We start from the raw sequence: 26,391 nt of genomic DNA, 5'->3' as shown, positions 1-26,391 counted from the left end.
ATTTTAAGTACCTTTAAGGTAGAAATCCTTTGGAAAAATTTGCAGAGAGGCATTATGAGAGAAAAAAATATTAGCCTAAAGAAGAAAGGAACTAAAAGTTTTGTCAAGTTGTGAGTTACTTCGTGGATCTTGAAGCGGAAATAAGAAATAGAGGGGGTCAGGAAGAAAATTCCGATTTTTGAGGCTTAGAATGCTACAGGAAATGTTACCAATGGTGGGGCAAAGCCAAGCCTGGAACTACAAGGTAAGACATTGCTGGAGAACTTTTAGGTATGATTACAACCAAGTGATGGTATTTCCATTGAGGAGTTGCTTTATGGAACGATGTGGTGGTTAAACATTTTATAAAAATGTAAAGTGGACAGGAGCACCATGTTATCTATCATAGGGTGTGTTCCTATTACCCTCTGCCTATGTTTATATAGGCAGTAGAAGTAACACATTTAGTTGCAACAAAAACCTTGGAATCCTTCAGTAGTCCTTCAGTAGTCATGAAAGTTGTACATAATACAGCCATGATGCTCTATTGGTGATGGGAATGTTTAAGATGGAGGATAAGGTATTGAATAGGGTCTATTTTGTCCTGGAGGATAACAACTTCTTTGTTTGATGCTGAAGCTGCATTCAATCAGGTAAATGGAGATTATTCAATGATACGTCTGACTTATGCTTTTTAGATGACAGAAAGGCTTTGAGGAATCAAAACCAAAGAACACCCATTGTAAGATGATTGATTTGGATTTATTATTTATGTGCCGACTGAAGCAAGGAATTCTCTCCATGTTGGAAAGACCAGCTTTTATTTTCCAAAGAAAATTAGTTTTTGCATTGCGGTGATTAAAAAATTACAAAATACTCAGACAGCAGAAATAGGTACTACCAAAGTAGTAATGCTTCATGTCCAAATTAATCAATTTTGACAATTTATCCAACATTTTTTAAATATTACTACCTCCAACATCTATCCCAGTCAATTTGTTAAACACTCTATAAAGTGGAAGCAAAGCATTACTCTCCACTTTTGAAATTTATTGCAAATCGGAAATGTTCAATCCAATTTCTGCTTTATCACACATTTCATTAATCCTCAATTGTCCTTTTGTTTCCCAGTTTTTTGATTTCAACTATTATTTTAGTTGCCCCCTCTGATTTTTCAAATGAATTTTTACTTTATATTGCAGACTAATTTTTCATTATTAAACCGAGTTTGCATGATAAACATATTTTTTGGCCAGAAGCAATTTTGAAAGGCCATGTACTAATGACCAGGTTACTCTCTGAACTTTAAACATTAAGCTTATCCCTGTTATTGAAATGACAGGCTAATCTATCAATGTTGTTTTTAGGTCAACAAATTCATCCACTAACATCAGAGCTGATAATGCCGGTCATACCCTAAGGGCTCATCCAACACTGCACGTTTAATGACATTTTAGACCATATAACAGACTTTATAAAAATGAACAAGTGTTTATACGTATAAATTATCACTATGTTCTAACGGAGTCCTAGATTACTTTTGCAAGAGAAATTGTTGTTTTTGTACATCAAATATAATGGGAAGAATTACAATGCTGGCTTGAGAATAACTTTCTGTGATGAATAAGGGTGGTTATTTTGTCCATCTCGCCTTAACATTTCACTATTTCTGTTGTCATATGCTTCCCTCTCTACCCTCTGTAATTTTAGTTGTCTTCTTTCTTTTACTTATGACATAATGGATAGAATGGTGCTGTGCAAAATAATACGCCAACAGCTTCTAGTTCCATTGTGATCTTCAATTAATTTTCGCATTTATTTCACTAAATTCACATTGCTTCCATTGCACATTGCTTCCATTTTGTTCCTCTTATCATCAAATAATCCTACCATTATAATTCTCTCACTGCAATCCTCTAACCTATCTGCCCAATATCTTATTTCACTTTCTACTTTCCATCAAAGACCAAGAGAATACTGGAGGCCTCTTTCCTTTCATACATTTCCATATTCTACACCCTCGTCCATTCATTTCTCTGTCTCTCTGACGAGATCTTTTGTTTTCAAAATTAATTTATTTTTGAAAAAAGGTAGATTTGAAGAAATAAATTATTTGCAATTCTCTCTAATTATGCCTTCTCACTAAATTTTTCACTGCATGCTTGACTTTTTAAGATCTCATATTCATAAAATTAAACAATTAAAAATTAATTTATCAAACTGTCAATACAACAAAATGAGATTCAAAATTCAGAAGAGTGGCATTTTTGAAAATTTAAATACCATTAAATAAAAAAATAATTGTGTGTGTCTCTCTCACTCCACAAATTCCTCACCTTTGATTTCGACCCAGTCTCTCCCATATCATTCAAATTCAATCAGCCAATGCCCAGCAGTGAATAAATTGTTGAGGATCTTGGATCAGGCTTACAGTCTAGAACAGCATACAGTTTATAACTGCAGGATCAGTACTAGAATCATGGATTAGACAGGGTTATTAATAGCACTTTCAATTTTTTTAATACAGGTTGAGGCCTTCAAGTCTGATAGTAATTATAAAAAATAAAACCATACTGAATAACTATGAAATATGGTAAAATGTGTGATTGTTTACATTGAAGTATTCTTTTGGATTTATTTCAATATTAGAAATTTTGATATTATGCCAATCAAAAGATATTTCCACTGCATTTTGAGGTGATATACAAAGAATGCGCAAGTGAAGGAGACTCTATTTTCCTTTAATATTAGCTCAATATTCTCTGAAATCAGGTACTGAGCCATACAATAAATTTGTAATTATGCTGTAAAATGTTCAATACTAATCAGCAATATGCTCCTATAATGCACATGTCCACACTGTCTAAAGTGGGCTCAGGGTGAGATCAAAAATACCACGTCCCTGACCTATCGATTGAAAGAGACAGTGCATCAATTGAAAGATAGCAAAGACAGTTAGATATGTTTGATCATGTAATGCATTGTGTATTGTTTTGGTTGATATCCTTTATTTAAACCCTTATTTTGGACATTACAGATTTCAATCAATATTTTATCAATTAAAAAATATCTTATGTCATAGAGTTATGTATAGAAGAAAATGTAAATGGGAAAATTGGATACAAAAACAAATAAAATCACGGCAATATTGAATCAAGTTGTGCAGACAGGAAATGTAAACATACACAAGATTGTTTTTAGAAGCAATAAATGAATAATTAGACCACAAGCTGCATGCCCCATTTTATTCCAAAGATGTGATTTAATGACTGCCTTCAAGTTGCTTGCATTCCATGAAGAAAATGTATTTATGATGAGATATTTTATTTTATAACAGTAATAGGAAAATCCAGGACAATAGCGAATCTACCCTGTTCCCTCCAGGACTTGAGTAAAAAGCAATATAGGAAAAACAAGGATAGAAAATAAGAGGAAATAAAATTCCTGAATGAAAACTTTTGACATTACCTATGATGATATATTGCCTATATTTTATGATAACATTCTTTGAAGCATTGTGGGATGATTTACTATTTTAAAGGTATTATATCAGTGGAAGTTGTTATATATGGCAGTATGCCACAGTGAAATAAGTTCTTCATATGGTCTTATTGATACTTTTTCCAAAGGAGAAATAAGATCGTAGATGGAGTACAAACCATCAAGGTGATGTTCAACCAAGAACTGAAGGATGAATAAAAAGTTCCACCAAGGGGATGCTGTGAAGGCTGTTCTAAGAGGAAAAGTTATAGCAATATCTTCATATAAGAAAAAAATAAGGAATAAAACATTTGAGGATTTGCAAAATAAGTTGAAGGAACTAGAGAAGAAACACAAATTGACGCTGGTGTGGAATATATTGGAATATATTGACGCTGGTGTGGAAATTAGGAATACTAGGAATGAAATCAATAATCTGGCTGCACAAGAAATCAAGAAAAAGTTAATGTTCCTTAAACAGAGGCAGTATGAAAGTGGTTCTAAATATATGAAAGTACTGGCGTGGAAATTGAAAATAAAGATGGCTGAAAATACAGTTCACAGAGACCCAAGAATAAAAATATTGAAAAGTAAATTAAGTGAAATTCAGGAAGCCTTTGAAGTATTCTACAGAACTCTGTATTCTGAAGTTCCAGGAGGTAGCCAAACTCAAGTAGACACCTTTCTGAATTCCTTCGATTTGCTCACCTTAAATGAAGAACAAAACAAGATAATGACTGGAGACATAACAGAGGTTGAATTAAAAACTGCAATTAGTAGGCTCAAGCTGAGCAAGTCACCAGGATCTGATAGTTATATGGCAGAATGGTATTAGGAATTTAAAGATGAGTTAACACCTATTATTCTTCGTACATTAAACTGGGTTTTAAAAAAGGCACAAATTCCACCGAGCTGGAGGGAGGCAATTATCTCTGCTGTACCGAAAGAAGGTAAAGATAAAACAGAATGTGGGTCATTTAGACCGATATCTGTTCTTAATGTAGATTATAAATTATTTACCTCTATCATGGTCAAACGGTTAGAACAGTTCTTGCCTAAATTAATACACAATGATCAGACAGGTTTTATTCGGCAACGCCAAACGCAGGACAATATACGACGGACACTACATATTGTGGACTACATTCAAAAAAATAAAATTGAAGCAATAGTGATAAGTGTGGACGCTGAAAAGGCATTCGATTCTGTGAACTGGAATTTTCTCTATCGAGTTCTACATAGATTTGGCCTGCATGACACTATTATCAAAACCATACAGGCACTATATAATAAGCCCACTGCTAGAATTAAAGATAACGGATATTTATCAGAGTTTTTCTCTAGAAAGGGGTTCAAGACAGGGATGTGCGTGGTCACCATTACTCTTTGCATTATATCTGGAACCACTAGCTCAATATATAAGACAAAATAAAGAAATAAAAGGTATTACTATTCAAGGGACTGAACATAAATTGGCCTGTTATGCGGATGACATTTTGATTTATTTGGGGCAACCAACAAACTCTCTACCTAAATTGATGCAATCATTGAACAGTATGGTAAACTATCAGGATACAAGATTAATATAGGTAAAACACAACTGCTTACATACGATTACAGCCCATCAGGAGAAGTCAGAAGTAAGTACCCTCTGGCATGGCAAGCAGAAAATCTCAAATATTTGGGCATTTTTTATTGGAATATTGGAATATTGGAAATTACCAAGGGATCTTACAGAACTATTACGATGCAACTATTCACCTATACACTAAAACATTAAGGAGGATATAGTTAGATGGAACCTAATTCCTTTCTTAAGTCTCAGCTCGAGAATTGAACCTATTAAAACGAACATATTAACAAGACTGTTATATTTATTTCAGACACTACCAATAGAGATTAACCAAAAACAATTTATAGAATGGGACAAAATATTGTCAAGATATATATGACAAGGTAAAAGGCCCAGGATTCGTCTCAAAACCTTACAGTTAACAAAAGAAAAGGGGGGATGGGGTCTACCCTCTTTCAAAGACTATTATCAGGCAGCACAGTTAAGACCTATGATATGCTGGTGCAACCCATCATATGATGCTCAATGGAAAAATATTGAAGAGAGAACACTCCCCATCCCTGTACAAGCGATTATAGCTGACAGCAACCTACAAGACTATATAAATGCTATTGAAAATCCTTGGGGAAAATTGACTTAAAATATGGAAAACAGTTATAACAGAGTATAATTTAGAGGAAGACATTACAATCCTTAAATGGTGCGCATATGACACAGATTTTACTCCTGATAAATTAGATAGTAGGTTTAAAGAGTGGACAGTTAAAGGCATAACTGCTCTTTGTAACACAATGAAAGAAGGAACACTGCTAAGTTTTGAAATGCTTAAAGAAAAATTCATGTTAGAAAAACAAGACTTCTATCGATACTTACAGATGCGGAACTACGTTAATAGACAATAGACAATAGGTGCAGGAGGAGGCCATTCGGCCCTTCGAGCCAGCACCGCCATTCAATGTGATCATGGCTGATCATTCTCAATCAGTACCCCGTTCCTGCCTTCTCCCCATACCCCCTGACTCCGCTATCCTTAAGAGCTCTATCCAGCTCTCTCTTGAATGCATTCAGAGAATTGGTCTCCACTGCCTTCTGAGGCAGAGAATTCCACAGATTCACAACTCTCTGACTGAAAAAGTTTTTCCTCATCTCAGTTCTAAATGGCCTACCCCTTATTCTTAAACTGTGGCCCCTTGTTCTGAACTCCCCCAACATTGGGAACATGTTTCCTGCCTCTAACGTGTCCAACCCCTTAATAATCTTATACGTTTCGATAAGATCTCCTCTCATCCTTCTAAATTCCAGTGTATACAAGCCTAGTCGCTCCAACATATGATAGTCCCGCCATTCCGGGAATTAACCTAGTAAACCTACGCTGCACGCCCTCAATAGCAAGAATATCCTTCCTCAAATTTGGAGACCAAAACTGCACACAGTATTCCAGGTGCGGTCTCACTAGGGCCCTGTACAACTGCAGAAGGACCTCTTTGCTCCTATACTCAACTCCTCTTGTTATGAAGAGATAATACAAATGTTAAAAACATAATGAAGTCGAGTATAGGTTTGACGGGATTATTTAGGAAAGCGTGTAATTCAAATACTGGTAGTAAAATTGTTTCATGTATGTATAAAGGGTTACTGATTCTTAAATCACACTCAACCTTATATATTAAAATGAAATGGGAGAAGGAAGGAGGGATAATCATATCTGAGGAAGAATGGACAGCAATATGGAGGTATCAATGGAAGTGTACGAGCTCACAAAATTGGAGGGAGTTTAGTTGGAAAAGCCTGATACGGTATTTTATTACGCCTTATCAGAAAGCCCATTATGGTGGGAACTCTCCAGTTTGCTGGAGAAAATGTGGAAATTTAAAGGCAGATCATTATCATGTTCTCTGGGATTGTCCTGTTATTAAAGATTTTTGGAGAGAGTTACATGATGCCTTACAAGACATTTTTAGATATTATGTGCTCCTGGAAAGTAAGACTATGTTTTTTGGACTCATACCTGAAGACTGGCGGAAAAAAGACAAATACTTACTGAATATATTGATGGTAGCTGATAAAAAAAGCTCTCACAAAGAAATGGTTATCACAGGAGAGCCCAACTCTGAATGCATGGATTGATATCACAATGGATATTTATAAAATGGAGAAAATAACAGCATATGTTAACTTTAAATTGGATTTATTTGTGACATGCTGGGTAAATTGGGTTAATTATGTAACGCCTCATAGGCCAGACTTTAATTTTACAAATTTTAAATTATATGGTAAAGAAAGGATCACTCCCTAAGTGTTTGTAGTTTTTACTGTGTTTCTGTTTCTATATTTGTTTTGTACAAATTACAAAAAGAGGCAATTCAAGACAAACATAAGTGGATGATGTATACATATAGCATTATACCTGAAACCCGTTTTATGGAAATGTGTTTTCTGTGAAATGCCAATAAAAGAGTACATTATATATTTTTTAAAGTTCCATCAAGGAACAGATCTACTTTATGAAGGCAGCTATAAAGCAAAGGACTATGACATTTTGTTATTGACGTAGCTGCCTTAAGAAAGATCCTTACCCAGATATTTGATCAAATTGTATAGATTATTCCAGCAGTGCACAATTGCAAACCCATTTTCACAACAATGAAATATTGGAAACCTTGCCTTTCATATCATCTGGAAATTTGACCAGACATTTCCTGGTGTAACTTCCATCTTAAAGACTCTCGAGGTAATGTTATTTTCGATTCCTTGTTTCTTTTAAATATTTTTGGAGAAACTAGATTATGTTCGTTTGAAAAAACCCACCTTTGCTCATCACCAATTTTTTTTTTAATAAGGTTGCTCCCATATTTGTCTTCCATCTTTTAGACAAACTTCCTCCCAGTAATGCCACTTACTGTCCATCCACTAACTTCATCATTCCAACCTCGATTAGACTTAAACCCTGACATCACCAATGGTCCTAGCAACTTAATCACTATGGCCCTAACAAGCTGATCTTCCAATGCCTCCAACCCTGATTCCTTAAAATTACACTACTTGTTCATCTTGAGCTCCTCTGAGACCACAATCGCCTCAATCCATCCCAACCAATAAGCCAGAAATGTACTTCTGTCCCTCTGTCCCTCTGTCCCTCTTGCTGGCAACCATTTTCCACACCCACCCCTTCCTTAAAAGAGCCTTGACAGAAATTCTATGGCAGACAGATTAATTCACAGACTGAACTGCAACCTCGGGAAAGAGTTCTAATCATTGTTTTGGATCATTTAAGTAATATCTTCAATTAATGCAAATTTGAAGGATAATCCAGTGCTGCACTCAGTGAAATTACAGGTTTATTCCATTTGCGACCTAACCAGTTAACAGTTTGAGATGACTTTCCCTTAATAATGTGAATAAAACCCAGACTACTGAAGTAAAATGCGAAACATATTGAACTCTTTCCCCAGTCATTGAAGAACTATTCTGAGAGGCTGCCTTTCCCCCCCATGAGATACCAGGTCACATTTTGAAGGTGTTTTGCAAACAGAAACTGGAGAAATTATATAAACAGTTTACACTTTTACTCCCTGTTTTATCAGTAACGTTATGCAAAATGACAAAGAGTGGCATCTCTCAATTTGCCTCTGGAAAATGTAAAACTAAGATGCAGCATTAGTAAAAGTTTCAATGATTCAATTTTAACATTCTCTGAAAGATTATGTGTTGCCTATAGCACACAAACATTACAAAACATTATAATCTTGCATTCGATGGCAATAAAATAGCAATGTGGCAGCATTAGCCTTACAGGACCACAAAATGGTCTAATTGATTTTATTTCAACTATGGGCCAAATCATGCTGGACTGTGCTTCCAAACAATACTGCCAGCTTTCAACCACTCAAGCTGAAGCCCTAGTCCTATATGCAGACCACACTGTGAAGGGGCTAGAAGGTCCTGCAGTGTTCTTATGTGTTGGCATTTCCTCCTGCTGGCCTTGAATTGCAAGATCCAAGACTCAATGTTTAACATTAGGTTAGTATTTAAATGTTCAGATGCATATTTAATTAAGATTATTTAAAAAATATATTGATCATTTTTCTACTAACTGAAGTTTTAATAGTTCAACATCAATCAAAGTTGTAAAATTAAAATGTTACAATTTGGAACAACAAAGGTTAGATTGAGAAGGTTACCACTTGTGGCGACATAATGCTAGATCTCCCACAGCAGATAATTGAGTATAGTCTGTGGGTTTATTAATTCAAACTTTTACTTATATAAGCAATAAACAAAAAATTCTGAAGCAGAGGCTGTAGTTTTAATTTCCAATCTGGAGACAAGCACAAACATCTGGGTGAATACTCCATTGCAGTAGTAAGAAAGTGTTGCACAGTGTGGTCTTGTCTTTCAGAAAAGATGTTTGGCTGAAACCCTATCTGTGATTCCTAGTTGATGGAAAAGATGGAGATAGTCCCAACACCCTGATAAATGTTAATCCCTCAACCATCAATTTATCCCTCACTGAACCAAATTATTTGGCCATTGTCCCACCATTATTGATTGGTGTTTGCCGGACATAAAATTCTGCCAATGAAAAACAATATTTTAAAAAAACATTTAATTGATTAAAAAGTAATTTGAGACATTTTGAGGATATTAAAGGGGCGAATATAAATGGAATTTTTGCATTTTTTCTTATAATCTTTTTTGGCCCCTAAAATGCTCTGTTATTTGTATTTCAGACAAAGCATCAGCCATGATGTAATGTCTGGCAATACCAGTCTCCGAAGCAGAAACAATCACATTGTTGAGTAATGTGTGAAATTACTGTAAGCGACTGCACCAGGTGCAATCTAATCGAATGAAAGCTGCAGAATTCAGGTACATGAGCAGAACCTCAAAATTAGCACAATTTTACAGAATTGTCTGGGTTTTCTTTGTAATGGAAAATGAACAGATTAATAAAAATAATTTATTTGACTCTTGGCTTTAATGAGCCTTACTGTAAGTGGACAATTTCACCAATATCAAATCACATCACCCGCTAACAATGTTCATCCTGGTGCTTTAATTAATGACCTTCAGGGAGAAATTTCACAGGAGGTATAGACAATAGACAATAGACAATAGACAATAGGTGCAGGAGTAGGTCATTCAGCCCTTCGAGCCAGCACCGCCATTCAATGCGATCATGGCTGATCACTCTCAATCAGTACCCCGTTCCTGCCTTCTCCCCATACCCCCTCACTCCGCTATCCTTAAGAGCTCTATCCAGCTCTCTCTTGAAAGCATCCAACGAACTGGCCTCCACTGCCTTCTGAGGCAGAGAATTCCACACCTTCACCACTCTCTGACTGAAAAAGTTCTTCCTCATCTCCGTTCTAAATGGCCTACCCCTTATTCTTAAACTGTGGCCCCTTGTTCTGGACTCCCCCAACATTGGGAACATGTTTCCTGCCTCTAATGTGTCCAATCCCCTAATTATCTTATATGTTTCAATAAGATCCCTCCTCATCCTTCTAAATTCCAGTGTATACAAGCCTAATTGCTCCAGCCTTTCGACATACGACAGTCCCGCCATTCCGGGAATTAACCTAGTGAACCTACGCTGCACGCCCTCAATAGCAAGAATATCCTTCCTCAAATTTGGAGACCAAAACTGCACACAGTACTCCAGGTGCGGTCTCACCAGGGCCCAGTACAACTGTAGAAGGACCTCTTTGCTCCTATACTCAACTCCTCTTGTTATGAAGGCCAACATTCCATTGGCTTTCTTCACTGCCTGCTGTACCTGCATGCTTCCTTTCAGGGACTGATGCACTAGGACACCCAGATCTCGTTGAACATCCCCTCTTCCTAACTTGACACCATTCAGATAATAATCTGCCTTTCTATTCTTACTTCCAAATAGGTCGATTGGATAACAGACAGTCATGAATTGAGCAAATTTGTATTTTCATTGGAAGGAGAGCGTTTGTTGGATGAACTGCCTTTTCTAAATATAGATTCATCATGCTTTTTTAGCATCTAAAAATAACCTTCAGAATACTGAGCTGATAAAACATCAATTGGGAAATCTTAGTGGAAAAGCAAAGCTGACACATGTATGAGGAGTTGAATGGCTTTCTGGGTTATATCTTTCTCTACCTCTAATGACATTAATGGTCCATATTTTTACTGTCCCATGCAGAATTTTGTTGGTGCAAATACTCCAGCATAACATCAGCTTTAAACAGGATAATAACTATCATTTTAATTTTTCAAGATTCTGATGATGCATTGAGAAAATAGTTGTAACACAAATAAACTGCTGCCTTAGTAACAACCTAGACCAACTACAATTTGCCTAAAGCCACCACAGCACATCAACAGCGGACTAAAATTACTCCAGCCTTTTATGTCTATATTCAGTGTAAACCAGCATCTGCTGTTCCTTCCTACACATCAACAGCTGACGCGATCTAGCTGACTCTCAACTCTGCACTGGGCCACTTGGACAACAAGAACATGTATGTCAGGCTGTTGACTGCAGCTCAGTGTTCAAAAAAATAATCTCTTCAAAACATATCATCCTACTCAAGGAACTGGGTCTCTGCTCATCTCTATACAACTGAATCCCCGAATTCCTCCTCAACAGACTTCAATCAGTATAGATTGGCAACACCACTTCCTTCTTGCTAACCTTCAGCACAGAGGTATCTCAAGGCTGTATGCTCAAGTGTGCATCCCCATGAATCTCTCTATACCTATGTTTGTGTAGCCAGACACAGTTCCACTGCCATCTTTGACTTAGTTGAAAATACCACCGTAGGCCCGCCTCACCCGGCGCTGCGGACTGGTAACCCACCCTGAAGGCTCGGCTCACCTGCCTCAGACCGGAGACCCACCGGAGGATGCAGGAGGACCCGGCAGGCCAGGAGGCCTGCAGAGAGGTAGCCGTGGAACCCAGCCCCTGCTCGTCCCCCGAAGACCAAAGTACCGAAGAGGAGGGTGCTGGTGACAGTGGTCGAGGAGAAAGGCCGATAACCTCTTCATGGCAGAAGGTCACACCCCAGTGTGCCACGGCCATACCCGACAGCAGGCCTGGCTCACCTGCATGGAGAGGAGGGAGTCAGACAGAGGGCCGGTAAGCAGACCGGATGCAAGAGGCCGGTCTCGATGGTGGAGTGTGCCGCTGGAGCCCCTGCAACAGCCTGTGCCTCGGTTGGACTGGGCACCACTCCAAGAGGCAGCGGACATGGACCTGATGTGACCTGCAACTACACAGAGCGGTGGAGCAGTGGTGGAGGACACCAATGGCTACGGTTGGCCAGGCCAACCATGCAAAGTTACGAAAAATATTGAAACTAGCTTAATCATATATTAATTCCAGGGTACAAATAATATATTGGGCCAGGTTAATTGATTTAATTGGAAATCAGATAGAGGTTGCATTCTAGATGCCAATTAAATTTTATATTACTTAGACATTAACAAATCCTCTGAAAACAAATAAAGCATGTGAAACTGTAATCATAATTCATGCCATTATTTCTTCATTCATAGAGAGTGCGATTGATCTGACTTTAAAAGTTTTTGTGATAATCATTAGGGAGATTTGTCGTAGATTCAACAACAAACTTCAAACTCTGTGAATGACAGAATTTTTCATTAACTGTGCCCACCACTGCATCTGGAATTTTTTCCCCCAAGGAATAAACCAAAGTTGTTTTACCCAAAATTTGTATCTAGCATAAGTAAAATTATTTTAAGAATATGGTCTGAGTCAATTTGCATTCTGTGTCCATACTAGGTTTAATGTATCATCTGTCCAATTCTATTACTATATATACTATATATATTTGGGGAGATACCCGAGCAACTGACCGTGCAGAATTAGCATGAAGAGAAGTTGAGTAGAGGAGCAAAGAGGTACTTCTGCAGTTGTACAGGGCCCTAGTGAGACCGCACCTGGAGTACTGTGTGTAGTTTTGGTCTCCAAATTTGAGGAAGGATATTCTTGCTATTGAGGGCGTGCAGCGTAGGTTTACTAGGTTAATTCCCGGAATGGCGGGACTGTCATATGTTGAAAGACTGGAGCGACTAGGCTTGTATACACTGGAATTTAGAAGGATGAGAGGGGATCTTATCGAAACGTATAAGACTGTTAAGGGGTTGGACACGTTAGAGGCAGGAAACATGTTCCCAATGTTGGGGGAGTCCAGAACCAGGGGCCACAGTTTAAGAATAAGGGGTAGGCCATTTAGAACAGAGATGAGGAAAAACTTTTTTAGTCAGAGAGTTGTGAATCTGTGGAATTCTCTGCCTCAGAGGGCAGTGGAGGCCAATTCTCTGAATACATTCAAGAGAGAGCTAGATAGAGCTCTTAAGGATAGCGGAGTCAGGGCGTATGGGGAGAAAGCAGGAACGGGGTACTGATTGAGAATGATCAGCCATGATCACATTGAATGGCGGTGCTGGCTCGAAGGGCCGAATGGCCTACTCCTGCGTCTATTGTCTATTGAAAAGTTCCAATGAATTTAAGGAGCTATTTGGACAGAGATAGCTGTTGCTGTAATTATTACTGGATCTGGAATGCTACATCTATTCTATGAGAGCTGTCTATTTGAGCATGTTGCCACTTTCAGTGATCCCTCCTTTCATCCAGTGCTTGAAATCCCATCCTAATCATGACCACATCTTCACCCATTGCACCAATACAAAATAAAAGTTGAAACAATATGCTTAACGAACATTCTCCACCCCCTGACCCTAATTACTATGGGTATTTAGTTACCTCTGCTCACACTGCAATTTCCTGGACTCCAGGATTGCCCCGCATGAACAGTTCTGTAAATATAATCCTGACAACTCTAAATTATAATTAATGATGCTTCTCGGATATGCCAGCTATTTAGACCTCCTTCCCTTGATGGTTTATATCGAGTCTACACAACACACATTCATCTGACATCCCTGGCTAACCCTAATCCACCCAGTCAAGCATCAAGAGAATAATAGAATTCAGCACACTAATACTGCAGCTTACTTTAGTATTAAATGAGGTGATAAACCAGCCCAGTAGAAATGTCTGTTTCATATGTAGAAGGTACACATTGCCCCTTATGTAACTATTATCTATGAATGCGAAGCACATCAACATTTAATGTACAATTTTAAAGTAATAACATACCTCTCCCTAAACACTTATATAGGAATCTCGATATTGCGATCATTTCAGCTGAGAATCTCCTAACATTGTTAACATAAAATTGCCACCTTTGTAATGATTTACACCGCCAGTAATTCTTTTGCAATAAACACGTCTGTGTAACTGAAAACAGATACTTCTAAAATGGATGCTCTACAAATGAGTTCTTTGGATGCTAAAAATATGCACCCTCAGAACATAAACTTCTATGTATACTGTAAACATTACTGTAAATATACTTCTATTTATTGAGTAATTTCACATGCATTTCACAGTAATGCTTTAGAGAAATGCTATTTTTAGTCGGCCTTGAATTAAACAATTCAAATGAATGAATTAAGAAGAAAGGACAAGGAAATGGGATACGAAGAAGAAGGCAAAGAGGAGGTAGCCCAAGGTGAGGAGGGGATTGCCTCCTCTGGCAGCTTGTCCAATACACCCACCACTCTTTGTGTGAAAAGGTTACCCCCCAGATTCCTATTAAAACTTTTCCCCTGCACCATAAACCTATGTCCTCTGATCCTCAATTTCCCTACTCTGGGCAAGAGACTCTGTGTATCTACCCAATCTATTCCTCTCGTGATTTTATACACCTCTATAAGATCACCCCTCATCCACCTGCGCTCCAAGGATTAGAATCCCAGCCAACTCAACCTCTTCCGAAGGCTTACACTCGCGAGTCCTGGCAAAATCCTCATAAATCTCTGTACCACTTCCAGCTTGACAACATTTTTCCTGTAACATGGTGCCCAAAACAGAACACAATACTCTAAATGCAGCCTCACCAACGTCTTATATAACTGCAACATGACCTCCCAACTTCTGTATTTAATATTCTGACTGATGAAGACCAAAGTGCCAAAAGCCTTTTTGACCACCCTATCTACCTGTGACTCCACCTTCAAGGAACTATGTACCTGCACTCCTAGATCCCTCTGCTCTACTACACTCCCCAGAGCCCTACCATTCACTGTGTAGGTGCTGCCCATGTTAAATGTCCCAAAACGTAACACCTCACATTTCTCTCCTTTTAAATCTTCCTTTTAAATAATGCAGACCATCTTCTAGACACCTTATTGGGGTCCTCAGTGAGACATTCAGTACTACTATTAAATGGTTTAGTATATAGCATAAGTAGCAGATAGAATAAAGATAGGAGTGTGTAGGTTGCATTGGAAGCAGTACTCATAGGGTACTGCTGCTTCTTGAGTCTCTGACCAATTTTCAGGCACCCGAAAAGTTAGCCTCCCTAATTTTCGCTAAGCTTCAGATTCAAATTCCTCTTTGATACAGAAGAGCAAAATATTTTAAAAAGCTTGGCTACAGTTATTGTAATTCTTACAAGTTAATGATAGTCTCTGCCATCAGCATTCCTATCCATCCAAAGTTCATCCCAGACAAAGAGGGATAGGAACTCAGGCATGAACCTCTTAGCCCATTTTCTCAGGAAAATAAGTCTGATTATGGTGTTTATTTATTCAAAACATTTAATAACAGTGCCTAAAAGATCATTCATATTTTATGTGAAAGATAAACAGATCATTCATTGCATAAATGTGAAATACAGAGATTATGACACGATAAGGTCTGGTAAGAGTAGGATCAGAGGACCCCTTAAATGCTGGCTCTTAGATTGTCACCATTACAAACCAATTTTGTTGGAATAACTCTCTGAAAAAAACAAAAAATGTAAACCACTGTAAGTACCACATCACTCTTCAAGAAAGTGAAGGTTGGGGAAGAATTGTTTCTGTAGAATTTATGACTCAATGGAAAGAATATTTTGGGTTGAAGGTACAGATTGTGTAGTTAATGGTGAAGGATGTCTCTAGCCAAGGAGGAATAACATAATTCTCAGTGTTTCATGGAATTGGACCTGGATCAGGATCAAAGAGTTTGGAATTGATGGAGTCACCATTATTCGCACTTTGGATCTAAAATGGATATAACAATGCATTTTGTGAATGCTGAAAAACTTAAATATATTGGATGTTCAAAAAGACTTAGGGAATAAACTGTCACAGGTTATAGAACATGATTGAAAAGGCAAATGTTTAGCTGGCTTTTATATCAAAAGGACTTGAAAACATAAAGGTAGAAGTTATGCTACAGTTATACAAACGCCTGGCTTTGATCTTATCCGCTACACTGTGAAGGGTGTAGAAAGGAACTGCAAATGCTGGTTTAAACCGAAGATGAACACAAAAAGCTGGAGTAACTCAGCGGGTCACGCAACATCTCTGGAGAAAAGGTGACGTTTTGGGTCGAGACTCTTAGTCTGAACTCTCATTCTGAAGAAGGGTCTCAACCCAAAACATCACCTATTTCTTTTCTCCAGGGATGCTGCCTGACCCGCTTAGTTACTCCAGCTTTTTGTGTCTATACACTGTGAAGAATACTGCACATCCTAACTTACAAAGAACATGCTGAACTTCAAGATACTCTATTAGATTTACCAGAATCATACCTGGAATGCATAAGTTAAATTATGAGGAAACCCTGTACAAATTGGAGTAAATCTCGTAGAACAAAACTTCATTACGTACTGCTGCATTTAATGCCATTTTTGCAGTTCATTATCTGGCTTTCACCAGACAGATTGAGAAGCTAGACCAATGGTACAAAGACAAACAGGGAAATGTAGAAGACAGAGGAAGAGATTTAAGGTTGTTATGATATTAATGAGAGATACAGGAAGAGATTATGGAACAGAGGTTGTAGAGTGGTGAGCGCATTATTAATCCCTTCATACATGGAAAGATGTTATTGCATTGGAAGCAGTTCAGAAAAGATTTACCAACAGCTAGATCGGGCAAATTGACATATGAGGAAAGCTAGGGGGTGGGGAGGCATTCTTGTCTATTCTGGAGTTTGGAAGAGTGACTCATGACTCGATAGAAGCTTATCAGATCCCGAGGGGTCCTGGCAGGGGTAGATGTGGAGAGGATCTTTCCTTTTTTGGGAGCATCTAGAAAGAGGCGTCACCTATTATTATTAGTTGTCCAATTTAAGACAAACTTGAAGAGGTTTTTTTTCCCCAGAGTGTTAAGTCTTCTTCAAAAGTCAGTGGAAGTAGAGTAGATGAATATTTGGAAGGCAGAGGCAGAAAAATTCAAGGGGAGGAAGGGTTACCAGGGATAGACAAAAAGGCAGAATTGGAGTTACATTGAGATCAGCCAAGATCTGATTGAACAACTGAGCAGATGTGAGGGACTTACTCCTACTCCAAAATAGTATTTTTGTTGGGATTATTGAAGAGGACTGAATAACTCGGATCCCAAATGATCAGTCCTTCACAAAAACCTTGGTTCCTTTCCACTATATTCCCTTCTCAGTGAATTCCTAGCCCGACGTGATGTTGAGATCTTCTTACACTGAGCTCACTTCTGAACCCAATTCCTCGGCCAAGACTCTTCACCACAGATTGTCAATCCTTTTTTCTGTCTTCATGATTCACCTGGATTCCTCCTTCTAGCCTCTTCCATTCTCTATATTATTAGCCAACTGCTGGCGTGACATCGCCTTCCTCTGTTTTTCCACTATGCTTAATCACTCTAGCTTACCTTCGATACGATACGATAGAACTTTATTTATCCCAGGAGGGAAATTGGTCTGCCAACAGTCATAATACACAATCTGATACATGAAATTAAAGTGATGAGTTGAAAGTCCAGGATTGGGGATGTGCAAAGATTTGGGAGTGGGGAGGGGAGTCAGTCTACCCCACAACAGAAGGGGGATGAGTTGTACAGTCTGATAGCCACAGGGAAAAAGTATCTCCTGTGGCATTATGTGCTGCATCTTGGTGGAACCAGTCAGTGTTGAAGGTGCTCCTCAGGACCAGTGTGTCATGGAGGAGGTAAGCTGTGTTGTCGAAATGGAGGGGGTGAGCTGCCTCTGAACTCACACCATCCCCATCATCAATGACCAAATCTAACATCAGCACCAAACCAACAGCATTTTCTCCCAGACAATCATTGACCTTATTTACTCTGAAGCATTTACCTCCACAGCCTTCAGGTTTGCAGCTCTCCAACTATCCACAGTTGGTTCTTCCCTAAAATCTACAAACAGGGACGGCACAGTAAAGTACAGCAGTAGAGCTGTTGCCTCACAACAACAGAGACCAGGGTTCGATTCTGACCTCGGGTGCTGTCTGTGTGGAGTTTGTATGTTCTCCCTGTAACCGCATAGGTTTTTACTGGGTGCTCTGGTTTCCTCCCTCATTCCAAAGACGTGCAGGGTTGTAAGTTAATTGGCTGCCGTAAATTGACCCTAGTTTGTAAGATGCGAAAGCGGGACAACATAGAATTAGTGTACGTGGAAAGCATCAGATAGGATCAGGTGATATGATCACAGGAAAGATTTGCAGGTACGTTTTGGGGGCCAGGAAAACATGGTGACCTTCTTCGCGTGGTATGCTGGTAAAGCATCTATCTATTCCATGAGATTCCCCCACCTCCCTTTAGCTGTCTTAATAAAGAGAGCAGTCGTGATCTACCATCTACCTCACTAAAGACACTCAGTCTATCATTAATCATACTGTACTGGACTTTATCTTACACTAAAAGTGATTCCCTTTATCTTGTATCTATACACTGTGGTCGACTTGATTGTAATCATGTATACTCTTTCTGCTGACTAGATAGCACACAGCTGAAAGCTTTTCACTGTACATGACAATAAACTAAACTAATTAGCTAACTAACAAACAATTAAAATCCGAGACATTCTCCTTTACATCTAAAAACTGTTGATGATTGTAATGTAACTGGACTGGGCTCATCTTTGCTTCATTTTTGTTGTTTTTGTTTCCTACTCAACTTGGTTCCAGATGTATTTAGGGATTAAATGTTCCCCCATCACCATCCCTCCAATCTTCTTTTGTGGAAATTAACAGGACATGTGCGATGTCATCATTGTTACTTAATTGTAGATTTCCGATTCAAATAGTAACAATATATTTTGCTTGCCACTGTAGTTGGGAGTACATTGAATTAGCTCCAATCATGTGAATACTGATCCATAAAGATCACAGTTCTATTTCTGATTCAAGGTGTAGCTGAATAAAGTGGATGTGAGGTGCAGTTGTTTGATTACAATTAAATAGTAAAATGAGGAAAAATATGTGAATCAAATAAAGTAGGTGAAATGTAACAAAGGGTATAAATAAAAAAGTAAAAATAGACATGATTGAGTGACTACTTTGTAGACTCCATCTAATCTGACCTTCCAGTTGCCTGTCATTTTAATTCTCCATCCCACTCTGATTCTGATCTCTTGTATTTTGCTTCCTACACTGTTCTGATAAAGCTCAACATAACCTGAAGGAATAGCACCTCATCTTCCCACTAGGCACATGGCAGTGACCCAATAATGAATTAAAACATTTCAGGTGATAGCTATTCCAGTTTTCTATCTCACGTTCAGTTATTTTCTCTCTCCTGGTGTTTCAGATTTCATTCATCTCTTCCTACTTACACCTCCTTCAGATGTACTTTTTGCTATTCCCACACTCTAGACTCTCATTCGCTTGGCAGAATTTATCTTTGCCCACAAGTTAAGTGAAGTTTATTGTCAAACTTCTCTTTCCACTCCTCATATTGTCTGCAGATCAGTGTAGCCATGGCCATTCACATTGGCCTTAGTTGCTTGTGTCCCTTTGTAGGCTGTTTGAAACTGTCCTTCCAAGCTTATTCCCACACATGCCCCCAATTTGTTCTCTGCTCCATTGATGACTGCATCGGTACTGATTCATGCACTCATGCAGACTTTTGTTAATTCCATCACCTTTCCGCCAAGTAGTAAAAACAAAGAGCTAAAGATGCTGATTAATGCACAAAGGACACAAAGTGCTGAAGTAACTCAGCAAGTCGGGCACCATATCTGGAGACCATGGATAGGTGCGTTTCGGGTCTAGACCTTCTGAAGTGTTTTGAAGAAGGGTTTTGACTCAAAATGTCACCTAACCATGCTTTCCAGAAATGCTGCTTGACCTGCTGAGTTACTCCAGCACTAAATGTCCTTTCGTACCTTAGCTACCAAGTTGCATCCCGTCCTCAAATTCATCTGGACTATCTCTGCCATCTGTCTTTACCTGGATCTCTTGGTCTGGATCTCAGGAAACAGACTTGCCACTGAAATCTACCATAAACCCACTGACTCCCACAACTGCCCTGATAATACCTCCTCCCACTTGCTCTATGTAAGGATGGCAACCCTTTTGTCAATTTCTCTCGCTCCACTGCATCCACTCTCGTGATGAAGCCTCCTGCTCCAAAGTTTCTAAAATGTCCTCCTTCTTTGGAAACCTAGCTTTCCCTCTGCCAAAGTTCATGAAGCCTTCACACATATTCCCTCCAGTTCCCACTCATCTGCCCTTATCCACCCCTGCCCCAGGGAAAACACCTTTGGAGTCACCTTGATCCTCTCCTTTTATCCCACCCACATCGGCATCTAACAAATCCTCCTTTTCCAGTTGTTCACAGTATGGGAGTACCTTCATCAGAAGAAATGCTGCACTTCAAGAAAGAGCTTCACCATTGTTTTCTCAAGGACTGTTGGGATGCAAAATATCAATCTTTTACCAATTGCACATCCACCCCAGAAAATTATTTTTCTATTAATTGCATTTAAACCTGTCAACATATTCACTTCAAAATAAACCATCCTATAGTTCCTTTTCCTCTTCCACAGAGCAACATATCACTCAGATGTTCCATGAATGATAAAACGTAATGCATCGTTACTCGGACATTTTACATTTTATGACCGTGCATCTTTGCTTCTATATTTGAGTGGAGTTGTGTAGGTGCACATGCTTCAGAGTATTCCTATGCAATCATATCTGCCTGTTTGTGAAGTTCCACTCATTATAACATCTGATCCGATGTGCCTTTTCCTTGGCCTGCCTTTGAAAGATCTCTCCAATTTCCTGACATATCAGGTTTTTCCTCATTAGCTTACAAATAAGCCCTCGTAAAATACATGAGAATTAAAAACAGACTCCTGGAAATCTGAAATAAAAGCAGACCTCAGCAGGTCTGGCAGAATCTGTGAACAAATGATCTTTCATTAGAACTAAGAAAAGTTAGAAAAGTTTGAAGAAACCAAATAGAGATAGGGTGGATGCTTTGCAGAATATCTCCATTCAATCCCAGAACTTCCAGCTACCTGTCATTTTATTTCTCCATCTATCTTCCACTTTGACTTCTCCCTCATGGGCCTCCTATGTCTCTATTGTAGAGCAAAGAGAGAGATGAATTTCTTAGTACATCTGAATTTGAGGGGAAATTTCAACAGTCTCTCCCAATTGATGGAGTCAAAGCTATGTTACTAGTCAAGAGATTCATGATGGAACTAATCTCGGTGAAGACTATTGTCAAGTCTAAGTCATTGTCCCAACGCTTCTCTCAACCTTTCTTGCTACAAGGCTGCATCTCATTCCAACAAACATCCCTTGGGAATGGAGCTAATCTTCAAAGCTAACAAGAAACTGTTAAGCGTACAGCAACTATACTCCACCTGTGACACTTTGGAACCATGGTCACTTGAAACTCGGTAGTGGGGTTGAAATATGCAATTAATGCCTGTATTTGCACAAGTTCCGAGGTGAGCTCCAAGACAGCATTGATTCGTTCTTTCAAGCATATGAGAGGATCAATCTTACTGTCAACATCTTCAGAGACTAAGTTCTCTACCAACCGGGTTTATGTCTTGGGAGCCACCACTCAATGAAGATAGACATTGATAAGAGGGGCATTGCATTAATACTAAATAATACAGGGAAGTAAATACAATCACCATCACTAAACAATTGGTGTTAGGCAAACTGATGGGGCTAAAAGCTGATAAGCCCACTGACCCGAATGGGTTGTATCCCAATGTTCTAAAAAGGTGGGCACCAGGGCAGTGATTTTGTGTAGTCTTTCAAGAATTCTAAGATTCTGGAACAGCGCCAGATAATTGGAAAACTGCCAATATGGCACACTTATTCAAAAAGGGTGATAGGAGTAACAATAGACTAAAAAGCCTAACGTCTAGTGTTGAAAAAATGTTAGAATCAATTGTTAGAATCAATTATTAAAGACGTTTTCAATTTTTTTAAATCAATTCTTTAAAAAGTTGCAGATTTTGTACGAGACGTTGATGAGGCCGCGTTTGAGTACTGTGTTCAGTTTTGGTCCCTGCCATAGGAAGGATGATGTTAAGTTGTTAAAGAGTGTAGAGAAGATATACAAGAATGTTGCCAGGAGCTGATGGCTTAAACTATAGGGCGAGGTAGGGCAGGCTAGGACTTTTTCCAGGAGGCACAGGAGGATGAGGGGTGATCATACAGAGGTGTACAGGATCTTAAGGGAATAGATAAGATAAATGCACAGTCTTTTACCCAGAGTAGGGGAATCATTAACCAGAGGACATAGGTTTAAGGTGGGGTGGGGGGGGGAGAGTTTAATATCAACCTCAGGTATAACTTTTACACACACAGGGTGAGGGGTATATAGAAGCTGCCCAAGGAGGTAGTTGAGGCAGGTACTGCAACAACATTTAAAAGGCATTTGAAAAGATACATGGATAGGAAAGGTATGGAGGGATATGGGCCAAATGTGGGCAGGTGGGACTAGTGTAGATGGGGCATTTTGGTTAGCATGATCAAGTTGGGACAATGAGGCTGTTTCCATTCTGCATAACTATGACTCTAAGTAATTGTAATGTAATTACAGTGTATATTTGTCCTATTGTATATTACAGTGTATATTACTGTCATATGTTGAAAGACTGGAGCGACTAGGCTTGTATACACTGGAATTTAGAAGGATGAGAGGGGATCTTATCGAAACGTATAAGATTATTAAGGGATTGGACACGTTAGAGGCAGGAAACATGTTCCCAATGTTGGGGGAGTCCAGAACAAGGGGCCATAGTTTAAGAATAAGGGGTAGGCCATTTAGAACGGAGATGAGGAAACATTTTTTCAGTCAGAGAGTTGTGAATCTGTGGAATTCTCTGCCTCAGAAGGCAGTGGAGGCCAATTCTCTGAACGCATTCAAGGGAGAGCTAGATAGAGCTCTTATAGATAGCGGAGTCAGGGGGTATGGGGAGAAGGCAGGCACGGGGTACTGATTGAGAATGATCAGCCATGACTACATCGAATGGCGGTGCTGGCTCGACGTGCCGAATGGCCTACTCCTGCACCTATTGTCTATTGTCTATATTTCTCTGGCTACCTATAGTCAAAGGCACTTCATGGGGGCACAGTTTTGAGCTGCCAGACCTGTCCTGATACCATGCTATTTTAGAAGGTCTGTAGTGGCATACAGCATGATAGAAAATGGGATTTTGTCTCCACGAGGACTTTGTAGTGGCCGTTTGTACCAGTGTTATCGTAGACTGATGCATTTGCCACAGGTAGATTGGTGAGAACAAGGTCAACTGGGTACATTTCTCTTGATTAATACTCACATTCTGCCGCAGTGCCTGTCTAGCAATTATGCCCTTCGTTGGCACAGGAATATGGAACCATTCTACATTCGATAAAGGTTGGGAAAAAAATGGTGGAACGCATCCGTTATTTTCAGTTTCCTGGTTTTATACTCAAGGTTTGGATTATGCCTTCAGAATTTATTAGCTTTCAGGGTTTTGATCTGTGCAGCGCTCTTTTTTTACTGATACTAATTATCTTTATATCCTCCTTGTCACTTCATTCCTGAGTCCCTGGTACTTCTGGGAAATTACTTATATTCTCCTCCATGAAGAAAACCTTTTGTACCCCATTATAAATTTTCCCATATTAACATTACAGGTGCAGAATCCTACATCAGAACTGGGAAGGCTGACCTTAATTCACAAAAGTACCAGATAACTCAAAGACACTATGGAGTAAAGTCTTCTATTAAAACATGCCAATTGCTTTCAACAGTTACTATTAAAATAATCTTACATGCTTTATCAGCTATTAAACAATTCGGCAAATTGAAAAAAAATGCTACCATGTCTGAGCAGCACGGTAAAAGAAAAGCAACCATAATATAACATATCTTATTCATATATCAAAGCAACAGCGGACACTTTGTGGACATTTACATTGGGGAAGGAAACATTCAAAACATTTAAACAGAGAGGATAGATATATATTTTATTTCAAAATGTTCAAGTTCAATCAATTTGAGGCAATAATTGTCAAATTAAAAAAATAGATTACCTTTTACTACTTTTTTTGAAAATTATATTAATTTATGTTTACATATTTTAACATGATTAATTAAATAATGAGCTAACTATTCTATCTGGAGCTGCACCAGTATAGATTGATTAAGATAGTATAAACTGGCATTAATCCTAGTTTTTCAAACAGAGGTTGGTAACCCAGGATAAATGGTAATGTTAAAATGTGGGGCAGGGTCACTTGATCAAGAGTCAAATGTGCTTCTCATAAGTACCGGCAAACGAACAATTAAATTCCTACTTGCTGCAGTTTTATAGGCCCATTCACACATTAGTGCAATAACATATTAAATAAATATACAATGATCAGTAATACAATAAATTAATTATCAATAATATGAGGTAACCAGAGTGCAAAGTATGTAGTGCTACAAAATCAAAGTCCATAAGATCGTAGTTGCTGATGTTGTGTTGTATTAGTATTATGCAGTGTTCAAGAGCCTGCTGGTTGGCTGAGAAGCTGTTCTTGAACCTGGAACAAACAGTTAGTGAGATGAGAACATGGTCAGGGTGGTATGGATTTTTGGTGATAATAGCTGCCTTTTTGAGGAAGTGCTTCCGGTAGATCCTTTGAAAGTGGGGAGGTCAATACCTGTGATGGACTGGACAATGTCTATCACTTTCTGCAGCCTCCTTAATTCCTCGATGTCCCAGTTACCAAACCAGTCGGTATACTCTCCAATGTGCACCTGTAAAAATGTGATAAGAGTTTTTGGCAGCATAACAAATCTCTTCAATCTTCTCAGGAAGTAAAGGCATTGATGAGCTTTCTTTGTGACTGCATCAACATGCAGAGCCCAAGACTGATCTTCAGAGATATGCACACCCAGGAACATGAAGCTGTTGTCTCGCTCCACTGCCATCCTGTTGATGAAGACAGGTTCACAGATCCTCGGTTTTCCAGATGTTAACATTCAGCCTCTTTGCCTTACTAACATTAAGACCAAGATTGTTGTTCTGCCACCATTTAATCAGATTATCAATCTCCCATCTGTACTCTGACTAATCATTACCCATGAACAGCATTATCATCAGTGAATTTAAACATAGAGTTGGAGCAATGCCTGACCACACAGTTAACGAGAGAAAGGTGCAGGACACTGAACACACAGCCGTGGTGCTCCTGTGTCGATAGTGATTGAGGAGAAAGAGTTATTGTCAATTCAAAATGATTGCGGTCTGCTGATGAGGAAGTTGAGGATTCAATTGCAGAAAGAAGAGCAGTTATCCAGTTCCCCAAGGTTGATGATAAGTTTGGAGGGGATGATAGGTGTTGATTGCCATGCTGTGTTCAATGAACAAAAGCCTGATGTAGGTGTTCTTATTATCCAAGTGGTCCAGGGCAGAGTGAAGAGCCAGCAAAATTGGATTCCGTTGATCTGTTGTAGGTGAATTGTAGCGGGTGCAGCTCCTCAATAAGGCAAGTGTTGATATGCATTGTAATCATTCTCTCAAAGCATGTCATCACCATGGACGTAAAAACAATTGTAAAAATAATTAGATTTATTCAATATTTATACTTAAAACAATGAAGGGGAACACAAAATAAACCACAAATCCCTTAAATGAGATGTACCAAAATAATGTTTGGGAATCTTTGAACAATATTTTCTTTACCAAAAACAGAAAATGTTAGAAGTCAGAGGGTGGTGAATCTGTGGTCTTTATTCAGAGGGTGATGAACCTGTGGTCTTTACTCAGAAGGTGGTGAATCTGTGGTCTTTAGTCAGAGGGTGGTGAATCTGTGGTCTTTAGTCAGAGGGTGATGAATCTGTGGTCTTTAATCAGAGGGTGATGAACCTGTGGTCTTTACTCAGAAGGTGGTGAATCTGTGGTCTTTAGTCAGAGGGTGGTGAATCTGTGGAATTCTTTGCCACAGAAGGTTGTGGAGGTCAAGTCAGTATATATTTTTAAGGTGGAGATAGATAGATTCTTGATTTGTATGGGTGTCAGGGGT

General features: G+C 38.8%; 1 protein-coding gene across 5 annotated transcripts in view; it reads right to left on the bottom strand.

Moving 5' to 3' along the window:
- The window catches only part of shc3 (SHC (Src homology 2 domain containing) transforming protein 3), a 104,131-nt gene that overhangs the window by 68,697 nt on the left and 9,043 nt on the right, over positions 1-26,391 (bottom strand). The gene's annotated exons all lie outside the window — the stretch shown is intronic.

The sequence above is a fragment of the Rhinoraja longicauda genome, chromosome 3 (assembly GCF_053455715.1).
Source record: "Rhinoraja longicauda isolate Sanriku21f chromosome 3, sRhiLon1.1, whole genome shotgun sequence".
In the NCBI taxonomy this organism is placed as follows: Eukaryota; Metazoa; Chordata; class Chondrichthyes; order Rajiformes; family Arhynchobatidae; genus Rhinoraja; species Rhinoraja longicauda.
Note: the sequence above shows the minus strand (reverse complement) of the source record. Positions and strands in the feature narration are given on the sequence as shown.